Source organism: Myodes glareolus, chromosome 6, assembly GCF_982192425.1.
Source record: "Myodes glareolus chromosome 6, mMyoGla1.1, whole genome shotgun sequence".
NCBI classification, from domain to species: domain Eukaryota; kingdom Metazoa; phylum Chordata; class Mammalia; order Rodentia; family Cricetidae; genus Myodes; species Myodes glareolus.
In genome coordinates, this window is record NC_142031.1 from 82,313,655 (window position 1) to 82,330,752 (window position 17,098).

Here is a 17,098-nt window from a genome sequence, read left to right on the forward strand (position 1 = left end):
GACAGGAAGCTGAGCATGGTGGCTCACAGCTCTAAGCCCAGCATTCAGGACGACACAAAGGATCACCGGCAGTTCTGCGCCACTCTGAGCAGAACAGAAGGAGGATGAAGAGGGGGGAGAAGAGTGGGACTTGGGCTGGGATCATGATGAGAGGTGGGCATAGGGGCAAGTTGAGAATTATGTGACCAGGAGAGGGTAGCCTTGCCCCTTTCCCAGCCTCCAAGACTTAGCAGAGGAAGGCAGACATACTTGTCTCTTTCCTGAGGGTCCGGGCTAGACTGACTCAGGAAAGTAAATTCCCGTGAGTGTCCCTAGAAAGCTCCTGGGATAATTTCCTCATATTACTGGGATAAGTTTTGGCCACCTTGTTAAGCAATATAATAGTCCCCTAAAGGCTAGGCGTGGTGGTACACACACCTTTAAGCCCAGCACAGGGTAGGGAATGGGGGCTGGAGGGTGGAGAGACAGGTGAATTACCTTTTCATCTAGCAAGTTCCAGGGCAACCAGAGGTATAATAGAGAGATCCTGTCTCAAAAACCAAACCAAACCAAAAGCCAATGCATTCTACAGTCTTGGAGGGTAGAATTCACAATGTCTCTGACAAGCCTCAGACTGAGGAGTAAGCAGGGTGGATCCTTGTGCAGGCTCTAAGAATCAGCTTCCTCCATTCCTGTAGGCTCTAGAAGACACTACTAAGGACACTTGCGGCATTAGGGTACACACGATAACCCAGGATAATCTCCCCACATCAAGATTCTTACTTCATATCTGTGAAGAGCCCTTTCCTCCTTATATCCCTATAAAGGCCTTTTTACTATGTAAAAAAATTACATTCACAAGCCCTAGGGTCTCATATACTCTGCCTTTGGGGGAGGGCATTCACTGGTCTACCATAGATTTCCCTCCTAGATACAAACTTGCACCATCTCTGGTCCTTGGACATCCTTAGGGGTGAGCATGTGCATGTAGGATCTCATACGGCAGCTTGAAGGCTGTGTTATACTTTGCATCGAAGAACACGTTCGCTGGCAGTGCTATTTTAGGGGGGTACCTAACTGGAGGACTGAGGCACTGAGGATGTGTCTCTGCGGGTATATGAACAGCTCTGGTCCATCATGCCCTCCCACCGTGATAGTCTTCTTCACCACAGGCTCAGAAATGTAGCATCTGCAGACCCTAAACTGTCACCTCCGAAAGCCTGAGCTGGGATAGTTCCTCCCTTTACTTTGCTTTCTCAGGCTGGAATATGCTGTGCTAGACGGATGCATCATTTGTTTGTTTGTGATAGGGTCTTGCCCCAGTCCAGGCTGATCTTGAAACTGAAATCCCCTACCTTATTGCATCACCTTTGATGATCTTTGGGGTTTTTTTTCTTTAAGCACTAGGCTTTGGACTGTGGGAACATCACACATGGCTCAGAGCATCAATTTGAATGCACTGATAACAAACTCAGAGTTGCCAGCAATGCATTAGTGTCACATTAAGGATAGAAATCAATAAAGCACTTCCCCTTGGTGCCATTTGACCAAGAATGAGCCCAGATTTTAATTTTCTACTTTGCTCTCCCCATGTCTTCGACCATTCCTGTCTGTTGTCTGAGACAGAATCTGCGCCGGCCTGAATGCTCTTTTGTGAATCTGTCCCCATGACTCTGTCTGCATCTAAGCATCTGTCCCAACAAAGGACTTCGCCCTCTCATTCTCTTTGTTTTCTGAACAGCACAGAAAGCATCCTATGCGAAAAGAAAGAGGGATATTTAATAGAAATCTAAAATAGAGTTTTACAAGACATGAAGTCACCAACTTCAGCTGACCCTATTTGACCCATACAACAAATAAAGAAAACAAACACTATCAAGCTATGAAACATGATTAATAAAAGCTCATGGGTCAGAAATTAGGGTTCAACCCGAAGATCCGAAAAGCAAAACAGCCAGCCACTGGCTATTACCTCGACCTCAGTCTGAAATGGGGATCCTGCCTTTTGAAATCTCGGAATGAGACTGTGTGAGAGCTGTCTTGCCCCCGTTTTATATTCCTCTCTAGGGCTGGGATTAAAGGCGTGAACCACTGGGATTAAAGGCATGCACCACCCGATTTCTCTGGCAACTAGTGTGGTTACCAGAATTAAGTGTGTGTCATTGTTGTTACTAAAATTAAAGGTGTGTTACTATAACCTGGTCTGTAAGGTTGACCAGTGGGACTATTTTAGTCTCAGATCTTCAGGCAGTCTTTATTTATTAAAATACAATTGAAATGCCACTACAAAGCTATATCCAGTATACTCAGCATTTATGGTGGGTATTTTGCTATTGTTTTGTGAGACAGGGTTTCTTTGTGTAGTCCTGGCTGTCCTGGAACTTTCTTTGTACAGTAGGCTGGCCTCAAACTCACAGAAATCCACCTGCCTCTACCTCCTGAGTGCCGGGTGCTTTTAACCTTTATTTACTGTAGTTAACAAATAATTATTTTAATACACATAAAAAAATACATTTATTACTCCTGGGTCAGGGGCATGGAAGATGTGACTTTGTGGGTATATTTTGCCCATATAACCCGTGATTACAGTTATACACTAGTATGTAAAAGATGATTATTTGGGAAATCCAAGACAAGTAAGATTGATTGCTACCTTGTGCTCTTAAAGAGAGGTTAAGGGGCTGGAGAGGTGGCTCAGTGGTTAAGAGCACTGACTATTCTTACAGAGGACCTGGGTTCAGTTCCCAGAATCTACATGGCAGCTCACACATGTCTGTAACTCCAAATCTGAGACCCTCACACAGACATACATGCAGGCACAACACCAATGCATGTAAGATTTTTAATGCAGGTTAAACAAACAGGATGAGTGCAGTGTGAGAGAGCAGTCTTGAGTCTCGGTTAACTTCAAAGTGTATTATCCACCCAACTGGGGTGCCCAGCAAAAATCCCAGTCTTCTAGAATGTGAGAGAGATTCTTACCACAATTCTGTGTCATTAGCTCAACCCTAGACAGATGTTAGGCAAGAGGAGCACCCTGCCAAATTTCACAGACCCTGACTCCATGAACAGAGGACCGCTATCTGTGCTGGATGGGTCAGGTCTCGAAGCTGGACTGAAGTAAGTCTCAGCTGTCACAGCAATCCTGAAAACCAGGACTGAGTCCCAGGCCCAGCGATGAACTGTCTTCGTAACTTTGCGAAAATTGCTTTTGAGATTTTGTGGGTTCATGATATGCAGTCCTATACTACAGTTTGGATGTGAGGCAATCTCCTACAGGTTCACAGACAGAGAACTTGAGTCTTGGGTCTCATCTTCTTGCAAAAGCCACTAATCCATGGGTGGAGGGCTGAATTTACAATCTATCACATGCCCAAAGTCCCACCTCCAAACCTCACCAACACGAATTTGGAGATTAAGTTTCCAACATGTTAACTTTGGGGAGCAAACTCAAACCATAGCAGTTTTGTCTACGGACGCTGAGAGTTCTGGGCCCAGGATCTCAAAGCAATACATCTTAGAGAGGTCAGAGGTCAAGGCTCACCTTGTACTCTGATGCAGGAGTCATGCAGTCTCTCTGGCCCCCTAGTGGGATTGAGTTGCTAGTTCTCACAGTATCTGTCTGGCATGGTAAGAATTCACAGGGCTGGGATAGAATGGGGAAATGGTATCTTGTACCCAGTCCTCAGGGTTCACCAGGTCCCTCCTGGGCCCCACATGGTTCACTTGTAGCAGAGATCCAACTGAAACCACCCTCTGGGGAAGAAGAAAGCTCCCACCCCACAGCCTACCCTAGAATGGGGGTATAGATGGGTGGGGTGGTAATGAGGACCCTTTCTTTGGAAAAGAAAGGGTCCAGAGTACTGAGCTCTGCCTCTGGTACGTTAAAGTCTGGGTCCAGTGCCCCCTCCTGTCAGGCTCAAAGTGAGGCCTGAGGCCCACCCTGTTTTGTGGCCCATAAGTACAGGGCTGTCAGCAGTGTTCGTAGGCCAAGCAAATTTTGCCTCCCGATGGCTCAGTGCTAGGGGAGCTATCAATACTGGCTTTGGGCTGTGACTAAGTAGACTCAGAAAGCTTCGGGTTACCAAATAGAACTAAAAAATTCTCAGCCCCTGACAGTCACTGAAAAACAGTAGCAACTTCATACTGTTCACATGTGTGTGTGCAGAGGAGGAGGCAAGGGGCCAAAGAGGTGAGCAAGGGGCTGTCAGAGACAAGCTCAAGAGTACCTACCTACCGAGGAGGAGGGCATCACCCTGTAGCTGGGTTTTCTTTACTCTTCCAGCCCCACATTAGAAGGCTAAAATGTTGACGGTTGTTTTTTAACTCAGTTTTGTTCTTTTAGTTTTTGTTGTTTTGTTTTTGGTGGGTGGCTGCCTCCCAGATCCCAAATAAATCACACACGGAATCTTATTCTTTCTTATAAATGACTGGCCTAAGCGTGGCTTGTTTCCAGCCAACTTTTCTTATCTTAACTATCCCAACCACCTTTTGCCTCTGGGCTTTCCTCTTTCTCCATTTCTGTACACCTTTCTTTGCGTCTTTCTCCGTGACTCGCTCTGTGATTGGGTGGTCCTAGCATCCTGATCTCCTTGTTCTCCTGTTCCTTCTTCCAGATTTTCCCTTCTATTTATCCTCTCTGCCTCCCAGCCCTGCCTATCCTTTCTCTTGCCTCGCTCTTTATTAGATAGATCATCAGGTGTTTTAGAGAGCAAAGTAACACAGCTTCACAGAGTTAAACAAACGCAACATAAAAGACCGCAACACATCTTTGCATCATTAAGCAAAACAGCATAAACAGATGTAACGCATCTTAAAATAATGTTCAACAACATCACCCCTCCTTTTCAGGGTCTCCATGCCCCCACTGGACATGTCCCGCTGGGCTGGATCCACTACTGGTATATTTCACAGCTGGGCTCTCCCTCCAGCAGGCCTCTCACCCTCAGAGGGACTGCCAGCGGCAGAGCAGGGTATAGGCCAGCTGACAGGCGGGTACACGTAGGAAAGACTAGCAAGTCACAAAGGTTTTCCAAGGAGGTCCGCTTGGATTGGGCCACGTAAGACAGATGGGATTGAAGGTCAGAGGTTGACACAGAAAGACAACAATGTTTTAGGGGCTGGGGTATAGATTAGTTGGTAAAGAGACTGCATAAGATACATGAAGCCCTGGGTTCAACCCCCAGCACCTCTGTAAATCCTGTACTTGGGAGAGGGAGGCAGGAGGACCTGGAGTTCAAGGCTAGTCTGGACTACTTGAGATTTGCCTCCAAACCAAATGAAATGGGTCATTATGACAGTTTAAACAGTGTGTGCTTTAAAGGGGTATGTTCTTGGCACCACTTACTTGCCATTAACATCCCTCAGAAGGAGGATGGAAAGTCAGGATACAAGCCGACACTTATTTCATACTCACCTCTGGTGAGCACGGAGCTGCCATGTCAGGACGCACCTGCAGAGGTCCCAGAACACAGTCTCAGTGGCCCTGATTCATGCCCCTATTCCCTGCATCCCTCCTCACAAAGGAGACAGATGTTCTACTGAGCTCAGTCTTGGGGTCCTGGCTTTCAACAGCTGCCTTTGGACTGGGGATTCCCTTGTAGCACTTGCAAAGAGCCCCCTGCTTTCTACTCTCCTGGTGGCTGGAGTAGTGTAGGGCCCACTCTTAGGGATTCCAGGAATAAAGGAGTTAAATCTAGATAAAAGATAGGGCTCATGGGGCTAGAAGGTTGGCTCCGCACTTGAGAGTCAATGGCTGCTCCTGCAGAGGACTCAGGTTAGGTTCCCAGCACCCATATGCAGCGCACAACAGTCTGTAACTAAAAAGTCCAGGAGGAAGTGTGTAATATGGGAAGCACCAAGAAGACATTAGCCTTTGGCGTCTGAGGCTGAGACCGAAAAGCCTCGTGGACATGCCCCATCCCATGCGCTACTGTACACGGCGAGGGTCCTTGCACTGTGGGGTCTGTGCGGCCCATGAGTAATGTTTGAATGGAGGATGGTTCCTCAACTGGTGCCTCCCCCGGCAACAAGACAGAAAGCCTGGAAAGAACAGCAGAAGGAAAGGGGAAAGTGGGGTCACTCCATCTCGTGACCATTGTTATTAATAAATAGGATGCGGCTGCTTTTTAGAGCAGGCTCCCAGCAAGCTTCAGAACACATTTCTCTATCTGTCCTCAAATCTAGGAGAGAGGGGCAGCAGAGAGATTAGTGTGCTACTGTCCGACAGAGGTTGAGCGGATTGCCGAGGCCTCACCGAGCACAGCAGAGTGAGCTGGAGAAAGAACCGAGGCCTGCAGCCTCTGGCTTTGTGCCAGGCAGAGAAGCACCTGTGCAGACCAGGCGTGGAGGCAGAGTTTTCATTTGTGGTACATTTAACAGGAGCCTAACAATCACACGAGTGTCCAGCTGCCTTGGTGACATCCTGTCAAGGGGAACTGTCACATTCCCACCTACAGAGCACCTGCTTCATGAGATGCAGGTTGCCATTCGGTCCAGAGCCAGAGGGCCTGGGAAGTCTGTGGCAGCTGGAGACAAGCCCAGCAAAGCCACATCTAGTGTCCCCTATAGACTTAATGCCATACCTGCGTGACAGGTGTGTACTCAAAGCTGTTCTTGGCAGCCTCCTTTGCTGTCTGTGTCCTAAACAGCCTGTGTCCAACAGGGACTTGGGTAACACTCATAGATCTATGGGTGTCCGCTGGAGCAGGCTCTTTGCCATTGGATCTTCTCTTCATTCTCCTCCTCCCTTGGTCCTCCATTCTTGACTCCTGGTCCCCTCTCTTGCCCCTCTCTCTTCTCTTCCTCTCTCACCACCCCCCTGCCCGTTTATGGCCTGGTCGATCCTGCTACTTTTCCTCTTCTCTGGACTCTTCCAGATACCCACGTTGTGCCCCCTCCCATATCATCCATAAAGAGACACAAGTGTCATGGCAGACCTCTGCCGTGGGTTAGCTCATCCCAAAGGCTGTGTCACCAGGACCCTCAGGATTTGATTTTATTTAGTCTCTGCAGATGTAATTACATAAGACTGCTGTGATGAACACATCCTGGATTAGGTGGGGATCTAAATCCAATAAACAAATGTCCTCCGAAGAGGCAGTCACCAGAAGGAAAAGCTGCTCAAGGATGCGGGGAGAGCTGGAGTCAGCTGCCTGCCAGCCAAAGAACCTCAGGGAGCGCCGGAGACACTAGGAGTTGAGATGCAGGCACAGCAGAGACCTTCCCTCAGAGCCTCAGAAAGAACGAGGAACAGAGGGACGTGGCTGCTCCGAGTGGAGGAGAAAGTTTATATTGACATGTGGGAGAGCATAGCCAGAGCCAGGGACATCTGGGGGAGTCCAGTGGACATGACCCTGAGCCCTGTGAGGACAGCAGTGAGGGTGGGAGAGGGAAGAGAGGGGAACCAGGGGCAAGAGCCAGGAGCCCCTAAAGAGAGCAGACCAGGCAACACAGAAGTCCAGCCCCTGGACTGGAGAGCTCAGGGTAGGGGGCCAACCAGAAGGACCCAGTAACAGGTAGGAACTGAGGATGCTGGGAGAACCTGGTGGCCAACATCCACTTTGGTACGTAAAATAGGCACCTCCACTGTTACAGGTTTAGAACTCCTTGATTGTGGTCTCTGACCCCCAGGAGTGAAATTACAGTTTTTACAGCTAGAAGGGAGGACCTGGGCTTCTCAGGGCTATGCAGGAACTTCTCCTGCTAATTAAAGGCTGGGCCTACTGCTAGGTGAGCCTAGGAAGACAGAGTGCCCGGCTTGCTTGAAGCAAAGTGTTCAGGCCACACTTTGGGTCCCCAGGAGTAAGAGCATTGTCTGCAGCTGGTAAGTCTCTAATGGGGAAGGTGTGCCTGGCCTGTCGCTAGGAAACAGGCAGCCAGGCCTGTAGGCTCTCAGCCTGGAGCGAAGGCAGATGGTGACAAGATTAAATGGTGCCTTTCATTTTACATAGGAAATGTTTTCAATTCTCTCTTCATGTCTCTAAAAAGAGGCATGTGTCGGAAACCGCCCCTGGAAGCGTATGAACAAAAGGCCAGACAAACCCCTCACTCCCCATGTCCCGTCCTCCCCCTCCCCCTGCCCCCATAGATTTTTTTTTTTTAAATCAAGTATTTTTGCAGCCATCCAACGGTTGCTCTGAGGGGGGCGGTGCTTGCTTTTACCCGGGGACAGGGCCCTGCTTTTACACCAGATACTGCCATGTAACTCCTGAGCTTCATTCTTCCAGTCCCTCCCAAACCCGGGGGAGGAGATGGGCAGGAGTCCCCTCATCCTTAAGGAGTACTGACCCCTACATATGCTGTGCTGATTTTTTTTATACATACCTAGGATAAAGTTTAATGTTTAAATTGGGCACAGGAAGCTGTGATTTCAGCACCCTGAAAGCTGGGGAAGGACAGTTCCAAGACATCCTGGACTACATTTTGAGTACTGGGACAGCCTGGACTACATAGCAAAACCCTGTCTCAGAAACCAAAGCACTAAACATACAAATAATCATAAACGCAACACAGGTTGATAACTTACAATAAAATAGGGTAGCTATAACAAGACTGTTGAGAGCAGGCTGTGCCCCACCCCATTACTCCGTCCTATGTACGACAGTGGTTGTCAGGCTGTGCCTTGCCCTAGAGATTCCATTTTGAGGAAGAAGGATGGTATCACCTGTCCAGCACCACCCTTGCGGCACAGACAGATGAATGACCTATCCGTGAGTGTGGAAAGGGTGTCACCCTACAAATTTGGCAAGATGAACTAGGACCGTAGGAGCACAAGAACATTTTAAATCACACAAGGAAACCTGCCTGAGAACTTCTAGGACACACCAGGCTCAGGAAAGAGAGAGCAACTCCTTCACCTGGTGCTGGGTCCTGAAATCGTGCAATTAATGGGAGCAGACCACCAACGTCTACTAACCAGAAGCAACTTTGTTTAAAATCACCATGGGTGGACAGATGGACTTCTAACTAGTTATGGCCACAGAAAATTATTTGGTTCTGTGACCCCATGATATAAAAAAAAGCATCTTTTTATACCAAAAGTGACATGCAGGGCAGAGAGTACACATCAGGTTTGCAGCCTCTTGGGAATGCATTCCTAGGGTTTGGGGCCACAGCCCCTAGGGAATGCACCTCGGTGTCATGACTTACAGCCTCTGGTTACAGGGTGTTTTTTGTAGGAGGTGAGTTTCTGACCTGTCCCATTCTGCAGCTGCTTCCCAAATTCCCACACAGGAAGCTTATTTTAATTATAAATGTTTGGCGGGTAGCTCAGGTTTATTACTACCTAGCTCTTAAGCTTAAATTAGCCCATAATTCTTGTCTATGTTTAGCCACGTGACGTGGTACCTTTTCTCAGTGCAGCATTCTCATCCTTCCTCTGCGACTGGCTGGGGACCCCTGACTCACTCTTCCTCTTCCCAGAATTCCCCTAGTCTGCTTGCCTCAATCAGTTTCTCTGCTAATCAATGGTAATAAAGCATATCCACAGTACACAGAAGGGCATCCCACATCAGATGTTAGTTCAAGTGTTTACATAGCCTGGGTCTGTCCTGACTGGTTTTCCTTTTCTGGGAGAATGTAGGCAAAGGATCAGGTTTTAAGGCTGTTATCAGGCTATAGGCATACAATTTTTCATATTATTGGGCTTGTCAGTAGAGAGGACGTCAGCCTTAGAAGTGTCTGCCACGCCACAGTCTGTCACGTGATCACCCGCTGTGTGTATTAAGGGACTCCCTGCCGCTCCAGGGACTTCAGTTCAGTTCAGGCCCCACTGTTGATCTCTTCTGCAGCCAGACTCAACTCTGCAGCTCCAAGTAGACCCGTGAGCAGCAGCAGCCTGGCTCTGGGAGCCGCATCTCCTGTGGAGCTCCAGCCTGGACCACTGATGCGCCGTGCATCTCCATCACTTTCTGTTTTCTGGTTTGAGCCTTGAAGGCCTCTTTGCTCTTAAACTTTTTACAGTTCTTCTCTGAACATATGTGAGCCGGGAGGTGAGGGCGCACGCCTGTAATCCCAGCATTTGGGAGGCAGAGGCAGGCTGATCTCTGAGTTCAAGACCAGTCTGGTCTACAAAGTGAGTTCCAGGACAGCCATACTGTTACACAGAGAAACCCTGTCTCGTAAAAACTAAACGAAACCACAAACCCATATGTATGGCTGTTCCTGGAAGTACACCTCCACTTCCACCCACCCCCACTGTGTGTGATTTGAGGATTAATGTTAGCAATAAAGAGAGGAATAAAAGAATGTGTGTTTGCTTCAGTCTGACCATCAAGGCAAGTGTGACTACCTGGCAGATTGCTGCCAATGAAGCTACCAGATCTTTTGGATTTACAGTCAGTCAGAAAATTCTGACATTGTGGAAAGACACCAAGGATTTCATGTTTATGACACAACGCAGTCACAACAGATGTCCGGTAAACAGGAGCTAGACGGGTGTGGTCTCTCTGCGGCTCTCAACTGTTCTGCGGTACTATCTGTCCTCACCATGGTCTGGTGTGGCCACACTGTGTGCACGACCCTCCCCTCTCTCCTCAATAGCACTGCACTTACCAGATCAACTGTCATCGTTTAGAGCTTGTGTTCAAGTCAAGGGATGATGTATAACTTAAAACTCTTGATTTATTTATTCCTGGAATTTTCCATTTAATATTTTCAGACTATGATTGACACTGGATAGATGAAACCATGCGTGAGAAGGTACATCGTGACTGGAATGAAATCAGACCTGACAGTTCTGTGCCTCTCTGTCGTACTGGTCATGAGTGTACCTGGGAGTGAGAACCATGTGGGTCCAGGACCACATTATTACTGACTTGTCTTTATCCATTCAGGCTGTCATAACAGAAGATTATGAACTAGATGGTGTATAAACAATGGGAATTTATCTCTCCTGATTCTGGATGGTGGGTGTCAGGTCCAAAAGGAACTCCATTTCTCCAAATTTCAAAAGGCAGAAGGGCCAAATGGCTGTCTGTGATGTCTGTTAGCACACCAAAGCCTGTGTGGCCTCCAGGCTCCTCAGTACCACAAGTACCTGTTATACATTTCAGAATTCATGTTCCCATCCTAGCTCTTCTCACCTCCTCTCCTCTCCTCCTAAACGTAGCAATTCATGGCCTTCCCCAACCTCCAGCTACTCATTCTCCTTAGAACCCTGCTATGTTCTATCTCCCTCCTCTCTCTCTCTCTCTCTCTCTCTCTCTCTCTCTCTCTCTCTCTCCCCTCTTGTTTCTTTCATGGCCAGCTCCAGTCTGTTGGCCATGTTCACTCTCCTATGTTTGCTCTCTGCTCTGCTCTGGACTCTTCCAGATGCCTCTGACTGTTCTCTCTCTCTCTCTCTCTCTCTCTCTCTCTCTCTCTCTCTCTCTCTCCCTCTCATATTGACAACAAATGCCTCTCCCTTAACCATCTTCTCATCAGTTTATACTAGGTAGTTCAAGACCAGCCATTAGCAACCCACCCCTCTCCCCCAGCCTGGTTCATAGACTGCTGCAGACTTGTTTATGAAGTCACCAATCCTATCCAGGAGGAAACAGCCTCCCAAAGACCCCCTCCTAACATCTCACACTGAGGATTAGTTTCAACTTGAAAATTTGTATGGAAAATTGGGTGTGGTGGTCCAGTTGTGTGAATTCAGCCCTGGAGAGGAAGAGGCAGGGACATGACAATGACTACAAGTTTGAGGTCAGTGTGGTCTGCACAGAGAGTTCCAATCCAGGTCTGCCAAGGATACTGAGACCCTGTCTCAAAAACCCAAAGAACCACAACCAAACACATAACAAGGAGGATGTGTCTTTGTCGTCTTTACAAACTAACTTGAGGCAAGACACTAAGCAGAGGGGGATAGACCGATAGCTGATGAGGTTAAGACACCACAGCTCAGCATCGATGGGTGGGTTGGTGTCTTCCTTGAACAGGTTCAAGTTGTCTTCAATGTCACAATGGTGTCTTCATTGGTTGTAGCTCTAGGCTCTCTGTGACCTCTCTCTCAGGCTGCTCAGTCGATGGCCTTAGCTGGCCAGGGCCAAGGTTGCTCCTGCCTCATGCTAACTAGTGTGTGCTTCGGCAGGGCAGAGAGCAAGTAGAAGATCTGGGTTCTTTAAAGTCGCTGGAGTCAGGTGCCCAGAGTGAAATGGATAAATGTGGGGTTGAGAAGACACAGACAAAGGGAGAGGAGGAGCTCCATTGGTCTTTAAACCCATCAGACTGAGAGACTGAAGGGAGAGGACCAGGGCACACACGCCCACACGTGTCCCTGTTCCCTTCTTAGCCTCAGCTCCCTCTGTCCTAACACGGCACTGCTTTCCAAGTGAAGGGCTCCTGTAACAGGATCACCTTGGACATCTGTGGCTCCTTACCTCCCTTGGTGGTTCCATGACCAGTGTAATACTTGATGCCAGTTCCATTCTGGGAGGAGATGGAGCTGGTGCTCCTGGGCCATGTGTGCACAGAGATGGTGAGATTCATCCACCTTCTTAGTCCAGCTTCTTTTGGTCCATGTCAATTCTCCCATGCAAAATTCCACCTCCTTTTTCTTTCCTAATGTCAGCTTCCTAACTCAGCTTCTCCAGGGCCATGGCCCACATCTTCACTTTCTGGGTCTGTCTCCCATTTGAACTTGTCCTTTGAGCTGGCCCCAGATTCTGATTCCAAACGCACTGTCAGGGACATTGCCACCCTACTTGTGGTTCCTAAACAACTTGTCAACACCAGATGTCACCCAGTCCCATTGCCTTATCATGTCTACTTCACCAGAGCCACCTATAAACACTTCACGGTCTCTGCGTGCTCAGGTTAGCCTCTGCAGGCCTGCTGTCCCTTCGTCTATGGACAACTGTAACATGAAGGCCGACTTGTTGGGGTATCTGTCCCACCCGGTTCCCCACAGCCGGCAAGTCCCAAAGAAAATCACACAGAGTCTACATTAGGTTATAAACTGATTGGCCCATTAGGTCAGGCTACTTATTAGCTCTTATAATTTATGCTATCCCATTATCCTTATCTACGTTAGCCACACGGCTCAGTACCTTTCTCAGCTGGGCAGGTTACTTCCTGCCTCTTCGGTGGTCTGTACAGGAGTGGTGGAGGGAGCTTCCTGCTTCCCAGAATTCTCCTGTTCTCATTGCATCACCTCTACTTCCTGTCTGGCTTTCCCACCTATACTTCCGGCCTGGCCAATCAGCATTTATTTAAAATATAATTGACAGATTACAGACAATTCTCCCACACCAGACAACTTGCCCATTGATAGTTTTTCTTTAATTTGTTTTATTTTAAATCTTCGTGTGTGTGTGTGTGTGTGTGTGTGCTGCGCGTGCATGCGTGTATGCATGTGAGCATATGTGCACATGAGTGCAGGTGCTCACAGAGGCCAGAAGAGGGCATTGGATCCCCTAGAACTGGAATTGCAAGAGATTGTGAGTCACCTAACATGGGTGCTGAGAACCAAACTCTGGCCCTCTGTAGAGCATCAAGGGTTTTGTTTTTAAGTATGTTTTTATGTTATGTGTATGGGTGTTCTGTCTATATATGTCTTCATAGCAATGCAATGCAGTTCCAGTGGAAGCCAGAAGAGGGCACTGAATCATCAGGAACTTGGGATACAGACTGTTGTGAGCTCCTTATATGGGTGCTGGAAATCTAACCCAGGCTGCTGGAAGAACAGCTCTTTACCACTGAGTCATCTCTCCAGCTCCCCAATTACTCTTCAGTATACAGAGAAACAACTTCTTTCTGAAACTAATCCTGCTTCTCCCAGAGACTCTTCTCTGAATTCGCATGGGCACTCGACAGTTACTAGCTGGTCTGCAGGGATGTTCTTGGTCCTCATGCCCTGGTGCAGTCCTCCTCAGCAGGGGCAACTGACCCCAGGAACCATCAGGACTCAGCAGAAATGACATGGTAGGAGTTCCAAGGCTGGGCCATTTCTGTCTTGTGTTCTCTTGGCTCTCCTGCTCTAGAGAATATTAGATACCAGGTCGGGAGGCTGCATCAACAGCCTATGGAAAAGTTTACTCAGGGATGAACCAACGCTACTGAGCATCCACCAGCATTTTGTAGGTTGCCAAATTGGAGCTGACTCCAGCTTTGGCCAACGCATGGACACAGTTTCACAAGAAACCTGAAACCATACCATCTAGCAGGGACTGAGATGTGGCTCAGTGGTAGATCACTTGCCTAGCATGCAAGGCCCTGGGTTTGATTCCTACCTGGGAACAGGGTAGGAAAGAAAAAGAATGGGAGTGTGTGTGTGGGGGGGGACTAATTGAGCCAACCACCCAGCAAAACTGCCTCTGAGCACCTTACCTCCAGAAATAGAGCGAGAGAATGGCTATGTGCTCTCTGTTAGCCAATCACAAACTCACACAAGCCTTGTCCAGCAAGGGTCTCCTCAGATCTGTAATATGACCATCTATGGCTCCTGCTGGAAAGTTGGACACTACAAGCATACAGGAGGTAGGTGCCCTGGCCCCTTCATTCTCTCAACGTGCATTGTAGAGTGGTTGTGTCCTCAGCAAAGGAGCAAAGAAGAAGTTTATGATGGAGTCATAAATATATAATCCTGTGTATACGTGCACGTAGGCACAGGCACACATACACACACATACACACATGCACGCATGTATACACACATGTACATTTACGTACATGTGTACACACCATTGGCTCATAAGCGCCATGATTAAAAACAAAAGGATAAAAAGACACGGGGGCACATCTGTATTGGGGTAAAGGCTGGTCAGAGCAGGCCCTTCCCTAGAAGTAACATTTTAGAACAGACTTCAGTGAGTAGCCATCATCAGTGACAAGAAAGGGACCAATGAAAAGCTCTCTGGGCTTCTGCACATACCCGAGGTCACAGACTTTAGCAAGAAGTGATGGAAACTGGGGGTTACCGGCATAGGACACAGTGCTAGGGACGCTCAGGGCCACATCACCGGGAGTTCTGTGAGTCACATTTGGTATTTGGATTTTATTCCTTTTTAAATTACTATTGTTTATGGTATAAATGGCAGGGGCAGGCTGAATGCCAGAGGACAAATCTGTAACGTTGTCTCTCAGCTTTTACCCTCAGATGAGTTCTAGGAAGGAACTCGGTGGGACTGGGCTGTAAGCACCTGCACCTGCTGGGCCTTCTTGCTGGCCTCTGAAAAGACTTCTCTATTTTAGCTGTTCAAAAATAAATGACCCATATTATTTATATGGTCATATATGTATCATTATAGTAAACTATTCATATAAATAGAACAATATATGTAGGTCATCATCAAAATTTTATAGGCATTTAATACTAGCTAATTTCAATTTAGAGAATTTCCTCTCTGAGAGCCAGTGCGTTTTAAACTCTGGTTTCAAATATTTTCTGCAGGCCCCTTAAAAAGTCAACAGGCCCAAGGCATAGTGTCTATAGAGAGCACACTGCCAACTGCGGCAGCTTTCTCAAAGCCATCTGGGGCAGCGAGGGAGGTGGCAGAGTTGGCGTGAGGCATCTCCAGAATGCCATACAAGCCCTTGGGGGTCATCCTGCCACACTGTGGTGAGGAGAGTGGGGCGCTGGGCTCAGCAGCTGATGTCCACCTGCCACCTGGTACTAAATATAGCACAGGGGCCTCTCTGTGTGTAGCCTCGGAGTCGGCTTAATTGGCTAGAATTGCCACAGAGGGAAGCTGTTAAGATGAATTGAAAATGACTTCTCCCCACAATTCTGGGGTGATGAGGTGCACAATTTAAACAATGATGTTTTTTCCTGTCAGCAACAAAACAGCACTGGTCTCAGTAACTGATAAACACTTCATTGCTTTGCATGCTGATGCAGGCCCGGCACACAGTACAACACTGGTCTCAGTAACTGATAAACCCCTCATTGCTTTGCACACTGATGCAGGCCGGGCACACAGTACAACACTGTTTTCAGTAACTCCCCCACTCGCTCCTCAGAGAGAGTAAGGCTTCCCCTGGGAAGTCAAAGTCAACTAAGTCTGTCCCATCAACTCACTGAGGCAGGACCAACCCTCCACCCCCACCCCCGTGCCTAGGCTGAACAAGGTATCTCTCCATAGAGAACGGGCTCCACAAAGTCAGTTTATGCATTAGAGTTAGATCCTGGTCACACTGTCAGTGGCCCCATATACTGCCCGAGTCACGCCATTGTCACCTGCATTCAGGGGGCCTAGGTCGGTTCTATACAAGTTTCCCAGTTGTCAGTCAGGAGTCAGTGATCTCCCCCTAGCTCGGTTCAGCTGATTCTGTGGGTTTGCCCATCATGATCTTGACCCCTTTGTTCATATTCTCACTCCTCCCTCACTTTGTACTCCGGGAGCTCAGCCCAGTGGTTCGCTGTGGATCTCTGCATCTGCTTCTATCTGATTATGGAAGAGGATTTGAGCTTCTCTGGGGTTGTGGACTGTAGGCTGGTTATCCGTCACCAGGTATGTGTGTCTGGCATCCACTCATGAGTGAGCACATACTATATTTGTCTTTCTGGGTCTGGGTTACCTCACTTCGTATAGCTTTTTCTAGTACCACTCTTTTGCCTGCAAATTTCAAGATGTCATTGCTTTTTATCACTGAGTAGTACCCCATTGTGTAAATGTACCACTTTTTTTTTTCAGTTTTCAATTGAGGGGCATCGAGGTTGTTTCCAGGTTCTGATTATTATGAATAATGTTGCTATGAACATAGTTGATCACATGTCTGTGTGGTGTGATTGTGCCTCCTTCGGATATATGCCCAAAACTGGTATTGCTGGGTCTTGAGGAAGATTGATTTTTAATTTTTTCTGAGAAATTTCAATGCTGTTTTCCACAGTGACTGTACAATTTTGCACTCTCACCAGCAATGGAGAAGTATTCCTCTTATTCCACATCTTCTCCAGCATAAACTGTCATCAGTGATTTTAGCCATTCTGATTGGTGTAAGATGGAATCTCAGAGCTGTTTTGATTTGCATTTCTCTGATAACTAAGGATGCTGAGCATTTCCTTGAGTATCTTTCAGCCATTTGAGATTCTTATGTTGAGAATTCTTTGTTTAGATCTGTATCCCGTTTTTAAATTGGATTATTTGGTAATTTGATGTCTAGTTTCTTGAGTTCTTTGTATATTTTAGAGATCAGT